General features: G+C 48.0%; 1 non-coding gene across 1 annotated transcript; it reads left to right on the top strand.

The window, feature by feature from the left end:
- Window positions 1-331: 331 nt before the first annotated feature.
- On the top strand, window positions 332-406 carry Trnas-cga (transfer RNA serine (anticodon CGA)). The gene has a single exon. It is a non-coding gene; the product is annotated as a tRNA-Ser (tRNA).
- Window positions 407-7,774: the final 7,368 nt, after the last annotated feature.

Here is a 7,774-nt window from a genome sequence, read left to right as displayed (position 1 = left end):
GTACAGCTGTGAGGACGGGGCGTGAGTCGTGGTTGGGTAGCTCAGTTGGTAGAGCACTTGCCCGCGAAAGGCAAAGGTCCCGAGTTCGAACCTCGGTCCGGCATACAGTTTTAATCTGCCAGGAAGTTTCGTATCAGCACACACTCCGCTGTAGAGTGAAAATATCATTCTAGAATCATCCGCCAGGCTGTGGCTAAGCTACGTCTCCGCAATATCCTTTCTTTCAGGAGTGGTAGTTCTGCAAGGTTCGCAGGAGAGCTTCTGTGAAGTTTGGAAGGTCGGAGACGAGATACTAGCAGAAGTACAGCTGTGAGGACGGGGCGTGAGTCGTGGTTGGGTAGCTCAGTTGGTAGAGCACTTGCCCGCGAAAGGCAAAGGTCCCGAGTTCGAACCTCGGTCCGGCACACAGTTTTAATCTGCCAGGAAGTTTCGTATCAGCGCACCCTCCGCTGCAGAGTGAAAATCTCATTCTGGAAGTGAATCAACACTTTCTCTAAAGAAATATAAAAAGTATAGTACCTTTTCTTCCTGAACGTGCCTCGTACTTTATCCCACAGACCTCTTGTAGGAGTGGCGAGTGCAGTGTATTCTCGCAGTGTGGTGTGGTCACCTCAGACGGGCTGGCTGTTACGCGGGCAGGCAGCAGCGGTGAACCAGTTGCGGCCCGGCCAGCTGCCCACTCTGAGGCCCCCGGGCTGTCGCTGTCGCACTGCCGCTGTTCCTGTTCGCGGCCCCCATCAATTTGTCGGCCCGCCACGCCGCCCAGGCGTCCTGATTTATATTCCGGGCCCGTCTCAAAGCCGAGCAGCCCATCTGCCTGTCGACACGCCGTGTTTACAACTGTTTATTGGCTGTTCGCGGTTCTGCCCAAACTAGTCAGGGCCTGTCTGCGTGTGTGCGTCAGCTTACGCAGTGAGGCGCAACTCGTAAAATGTTCTCACATCTCTTGCGTCATTCGCAAGGACGCCGGTTCAAATCACCACTCAGACCATCCAAATTTTGGTTTTCCGCGCTCTCCCTAAATCGTGTAAGGCGAATGCTCCGATTGCTCTTTTCTTAGAGACACGGCCTCATTTCTTTATCAAGGCCAGGCAAACCACCAGTTATAATGATCATCAGAATTTTTGCTCTATTAATCAACTTTACGATCCCCTCCAAATTTTAGCCAAACCTGAGTTGATTTCCTTACTTAAATCACATATTTCTAATCTGTGGATCTTCTTACAGCGTCCTGTCTGTCAGACCCAATTTTTCCGTCAGTATTATCTACGTATCGATATGTTATCATGTATCGATTATAAAAAATGGTTCAAATGGCTCTGAGCACTATGGGACTTAACATCTGTGGTCATCAGTCCTCTAGAACTTAGAACTACTTAAACCTAACTAACCTAAGGACATCTCACACATCCATGCCCGAGGCAGGATTCAAACCTGCGACCGAAGCGGTCACGCCGTTCCAGACTGAAGCGCCTAGAACCACACGGCCACACCGGCCGGCTATAGATTATACGCAATGAAAATTACTGAACGTATTATTACCATTAAATGCCCTGATAATGAATCCACATAATTTTCAGCAATTTTATTTTCATTTTTTTTATACAAACTACTTTACTTTACTATCGTTATGAAATCAATACAGTTAAATGAGAAGAAGTTTCCAATTTCATATTTATAAAGTTCGTAACCTTTGTCATTTGACATTACTACTAAAAATACGTAAATATAAACATTCTGAAAATGATCTGTAATTTAAATTTGTTACATAATCTAAAAAACGGAAATCGACTAAATCATATTTTGACTTAGAGTGTGTTCCTGATGGTTCTGGAACATCTATACGTCCTGTATTGTACTGTGTTTGGCGCCAAGCGTGGCACTTAGGTTCAGTTCAGTTTCGTGGCAGATGATTTTCAACTCGTTTCAACTGAGAAAATGTCTTTGGAATTGTCGATGAGCTTAGAAGTCATGTTAAGTTTTGATCGGCAATGTTTCGCAAAAACTATGAAATGTCGTATTAAAGGATTAAACTGCAAATATTGCCCCGAAACTGTTAAACTCTCTGCTTGTTCATTGAAAACAACCCTGGACGTTGGAACTGAATATTACGTCACAGTATGTCATTAGACGCGGAAGCCATTGGAAAGCTAAATACACTCCTGGAAATTGAAATTAGAACACCGTGAATTCATTGTCCCAGGAAGGGGAAACTTTATTGACACATTCCTGGGGTCAGATACATCACATCATCACACTGACAGAACCACAGGCACATAGACACAGGCAACAGAGCATGCACAATGTCGGCACTAGTACAGTGTATATCCACCTTTCGCAGCAATGCAGGCTGCTATTCTCCCATGGAGACGATCGTAGAGATGCTGGATGTAGTCCTGTGGAACGGCTTGCCATGCCATTTCCACCTGGCGCCTCAGTTGGACCAGCGTTCGTGCTGGACGTGCAGACCGCGTGAGACGACGCTTCATCCAGTCCCAAACATGCTCAATGGGGGACAGATCCGGAGATCTTGCTGGCCAGGGTAGTTGACTTACACCTTCTAGAGCACGTTGGGTGGCACGGGATACATGCGGACGTGCATTGTCCTGTTGGAACAGCAAGTTCCCTTGCCGGTCTAGGAATGGTAGAACGATGGGTTCGATGACGGTTTGGATGTACCGTGCACTATTCAGTGTCCCCTCGACGATCACTGGTGGTGTACGGCCAGTGTAGGAGATCGCTCCCCACACCATGATGCCGGATGTTGGCCCTGTGTTCCTCGGTCGTATGCAGTCCTGATTGTGGCGCTCACCTGCACGGCGCCAAACACGCATACGACCATCATTGGCACCAAGGCAGAAGCGACTCTCATCGCTGAAGGCGACACGTCTCCATTCGTCCCTCCATTCACGCCTGTCGCGACACCACTGGAGGCGGGCTGCACGATGTTGGCGCGTGAGCGGAAGACGGCCTAACGGTGTGCGGGACCGTAGCCCAGCTTCATGGAGACGGTTGCGAATGGTCCTCGCCGATACCCCAGGAGCAACAGTGTCCCTAATTTGCTGGGAAGTGGCGGTGCGGTCCCCTACGGCACTGCGTAGGATCCTACGGTCTTGGCGTGCATCCGTGCGTCGCTGCGGTCCGGTCCCAGGTCGACGGGCACGTGCACCTTCCGCCGACCACTGGCGACAACATCGATGTACTGTGGAGACCCCACGCCCCACCTGTTGAGCAATTCGGCGGTACGTCCACCCGGCCTCCCGCATGCCCACTATACGCCCTCGCTCAAAGTCCGTCAACTGCACATACGGTTCACGTCCACGCTGTCGCGGCATGCTACCAGTGTTAAAGACTGCGATGGAGCTCCGTATGCCACGGCAAACTGGCTGACACTGACGGCGGCGGTGCACAAATGCTGCGCAGCTAGCGCCATTCGACGGCCAACACCGCGGTTCCTGGTGTGTCCGCTGTGCCGTGCGTGTGATCATTGCTTGTACAGCCCTCTCGCAGTGTCCGGAGCAAGTATGGTGGGTCTGACACACCGGTGTCAATGTGTTCTTTTTTCCATTTCCAGGTGTGTACAATTTCTGAACTAATATGTTGTCTCACCAACCTTTGACCTAGGGTATCGTTGCTTAGACGCTGATGAACATCAGCGTCCCCGTTGTCCGCCGCTTGTGGTCTCGCGGTAGCGTTCTCGCTTCCCGAGCACGGGGTCCCGGGTTAGATTCCCGGCGGGGTCAGGGATTTTCACCTGCCTCGAGATGACTGGGTGTTTGTGTTGTCCTCATCATTTCATCATCATCCAGGAAAGTGGCGAAATTGGACTGCGCAAAGGTTGGGAAATTGTACGGGCGCTGATAACCGCGCTGTTGAGCGCCCCACAAACCAAACAACATCAGCGTCTCCGTAATTCGGTGGAACTGCGCGATCAAATCCTGAACAGATATGATACGCGTGTTGGGATGGAAGCCATTAAAGCAAAGGATTTTTTCGTCGCTGCGAGATCTATTTACGAAATTTCAGTCACCACCTTTCTCTTCCGAATGCGAAAATGTTTTGTTGAGCCCAACTTACATAAGTAGGAATGTTCATCAAAATAAAATAAGAGAAATCAGAGCTCGAACAGAAAGGTTTAGGTGTTCGTTTTTCCCGCGCGCTATTCGGGAGTGGAATGGTAGAGAGCTAGTATGATTGTGGTTCGATGAATCCTCTGCCAAACACTTAAATGTGAATTGCAGAGTAATCATGTAGAAGTAGATGTAGATGTAGACTGCCTTGACATGGATGCGGCGTATTTGCCCAGCTCCGTCGACTCTTTTTTTCTAACGGAGTCCAGGCGGTTGTCGAGGCCAGAAACCGAATTACATGGTATACTGATGGAAAAAAATCCCAGCACCAAGAAAGAATTAATGTAGAGCAATGTAATTTCGGGATTACGTTTGCCTCGGTAACATATTTAAGTGATTGACGATGCAAGATCACAGGTTAATGTGAGCGCGAGGAAAGCCGTATCAAATGTGACACAACCGAAGTAGCCACGAGAATGTTGAATATAAGCAAGCAAACGTGCATGCACTGTGTTGTGCAGGTGCCGGGTGTCAGTTTGTGTTATGAAGTTAAATGGCTGTTGCACTTCGTCGGTCAATAACGCTGGTTGTGGATGACGCTGGAGTTGTCGTCCGATGCTCGACTGCAGACATATCTGACGATCGAGCTAGTGAAGGCTACATGTCGCCACTCTTTAGAGCATGTGTGGTTACAGCAATACTGACCCTACGACTTATCTTAGAAGAAAGATTAAGCAAAGGCAAAACTACGTTTCTAGCATTTGTAGACTTAGAGAAAGCTTTTGACAATGTTGACTGGAATACTCTCTTTCAAATTCTGAGAATGGCAGGGGTAAAATACAGGGAGCGAAAGGCTATTCACAATTTGTACCGAAAGCAGATGGCAGTTATAAGAGTCTTGGAACATGAAAGGGAAGCAGTGGTTGGGAAGGGAGTGAGATATGGTTTTAGCCTCTCCGCGATGCTGTATATTGAGGTCCGCAGCTCGTCGTCGTGCGGTAGCGTTCTCGCTTCCCACGCCCGCGTTCCCGGGTTCGATTCCCGGCGGGGTCAGGGATTTTCTCTGTCTCGTGATGACTGGGTGTTGTGTGATGTCCTTAGGCTAGTTAGGTTTACGTAGTTCTAAGTTCTAGGGGACTGATGACCATAGATGTTAAGTCCCATAGTGCTCAGAGCCATTTGATCCATTTTGTATACTGAGCAAGCAGTAAAGAAAACAAAAGAAAAGTTCGGAGTTGGTATTAAAATCCATGGAGAAGAAATAAAAATTTTGAGGGTCGCTGATGACACTGTAATTCTGTCAGAGACAGCGAAGGACCTGGAAGAGCAGTTGAAGGGAACGGACAGTGTCTTGAAAGGAGGGTATAAGATGAACACCAACAAAAGCAAAACGAGTATAATGGAATGCAGTCGAATTAAGTCGGGTGATGCTGAGGCAATTAGATTAGGAAATGAGACACTTCACGTAGTAAAGGAGTTTAGCTATTTGGGGAGCAAAATAACTGATGATGGTCGAAGTAGAGAGGATATAAAATGTAGACTGGCAGTGGCAAGGAAAGCGTTCCCGAAGAAGAGAAATTTGTTAACATCGACTATGAGGTATTGAATAGAATTGGGGAGGAGTTTGTGGCACAACCTGACAAGAAGAAGGGACCGGTTGGTAGGACATGTTCCGGGTAATCATGGGATCACAAATTTAGCATTGGAGGGCGGCGTGGAGGGTAAAAATCATAGAGGGAAACCAAGAGATGAATACACTAAGCATATTCAGAAGGATGTAGGTTGCAGTAAGTACTGGGAGGTGAAGCTTGCACAGGATAGAGTAGCATGGGGAGCGGCATCAAACCAGTCTCAGGACTGAAGACCACAACAACAAACAACATGGTTACAGCAGCGGTATGTGGACGAGTGTTATCCTGTTGGAAAACACCCATTGGAATGCTGATCATAAATGGCAGCGCAGCAAGTCGAATCACCTCAGTGACGTACAGATTTGCAGTCAGGGTGCGTGGGATAACAGTGATAGTGCTTCTGCTAGTATACGAAATCGCTTGCCAGATCATAACTCCAGGTGTAGGTCCAGTATGTCTAGCACGCAAACAGGTTGGCTCCAGGCCTTTTAACTTGCCTCCTTCTAACCAACGCACGGCCGTCAGTGGCACAGAACCACCTTTAATGAGAAAATGCAACCGACCTCCACCGCGGCCTCCAATGGGCCCTGACACCACGGACGTTGCAAATCGCGACGGTTTTGGGTCAGACGAATGCACGGTACACCTCTGACACACACAGTGGTTACGGTTACTACAAGCCACACCACAAGATGGGCCAAATTTCTAATAGTTTACTGTCGAGTTGAGATTTTCACACACGAATTTTTTATTCATATCTTACAGAAACTACCAGTATGGCAATAAACAACCTTTCAAACACGCCGCTAATGGCAATCCAAATCACATATAGCAATTCCTTTTTTTTTTTTTTAAATAGAAGTACCAGTACGGCAAACAACAACCTTTCGAAACACGCCGCTAACGACAATCAAGTCATTCACAGCAATGCAACAGTTTAAAAATTTCTTTTAAAAACGGCAATCCAGTCATTTATACCAATACAACAGTTTAAAATTTCCTTAAAAAAAAAAAAACAAAGAAGCTAAGAGTACGACAATAACAGCCTTTCAAAACACGCCGCTAACGGCAATCAAGTAATTTATAGCAATACAACAGTTTCCGTAAACACAACTGCCATTCTCAGGCTGGTCACTGCACCGACTTTTAGACAGCGAAAACTTGTAATAAGATGACTTAACTTGCTGACAGATTTAGAGCTAACCTCGTGCAAGGAAACATTACACCACACATTCCTGAATGAGCGACCACATGATCAACCAACAAGAAGCATGAATTTACTCATAACACACGACAGAATAGCGAAACAATTAAACTGCCAAAACTACACCTCCCATCGGGCAGTAACGAGAGGAGGAGGAAAGATCACTGTCTTCAATCACACCGGTGCCGGGGACAGGAAACCCGATCGTCGGAGGCCACAAGGCAGAAGAGACACTGGTTACACAAAATTATTGCTTAATGATTAAACCTTCCACTAACTTAACTTGCAGTTATGCTCGAACAGGCAGTATACGACCTCCGATGGCCAGGATCCACACATCCGACAGCGCACGCGTCGCCAGTGTACCCAACACGCCACGGTCACGCGACAACACGCTCTGTCACCGGAGTTCACGACTTCTCTGCAACGTTGACGGGCAGTGACTGCTCCTTCATGTTAGATGTCTCCTTTTTAAAGTCCAGTGTTGAAATGGAGGACTTAAAGAAGCTTGTTAACGTCCCACCAAGGTGAAATGAGCAGCAACTACTCGTGGGGCGATTCTGTGTAACACAACCAACCCGCGGGGAGCTCTTCCTTCAACTCGACCCGCCCGTTACACACAGCCGACATACATCACGTGGCGACTCGGCACAACCGACCACGCCTGGTCCGCGCTGGCGAGCCACACTGCCCTCCCGCGTCCACCAGACTCTCTCAGCGCACCCCCTACTTCCGCGCCACCACACGAAGTTACCACCGGTCAAAGATCTCACTTCCTCCATAGCAGTTTCCCGAAAGCAAAACGCAGATATCGATAGCAGAGGGAAAAAGACAACCAAGCAGCCACTTAATGACAGACAACATATCGA

The sequence above is a fragment of the Schistocerca cancellata genome, chromosome 10 (genome assembly GCF_023864275.1).
Source record: "Schistocerca cancellata isolate TAMUIC-IGC-003103 chromosome 10, iqSchCanc2.1, whole genome shotgun sequence".
In the NCBI taxonomy this organism is placed as follows: Eukaryota; Metazoa; Arthropoda; class Insecta; order Orthoptera; family Acrididae; genus Schistocerca; species Schistocerca cancellata.
This window is presented reverse-complemented; position numbering and strand designations above follow the sequence as displayed.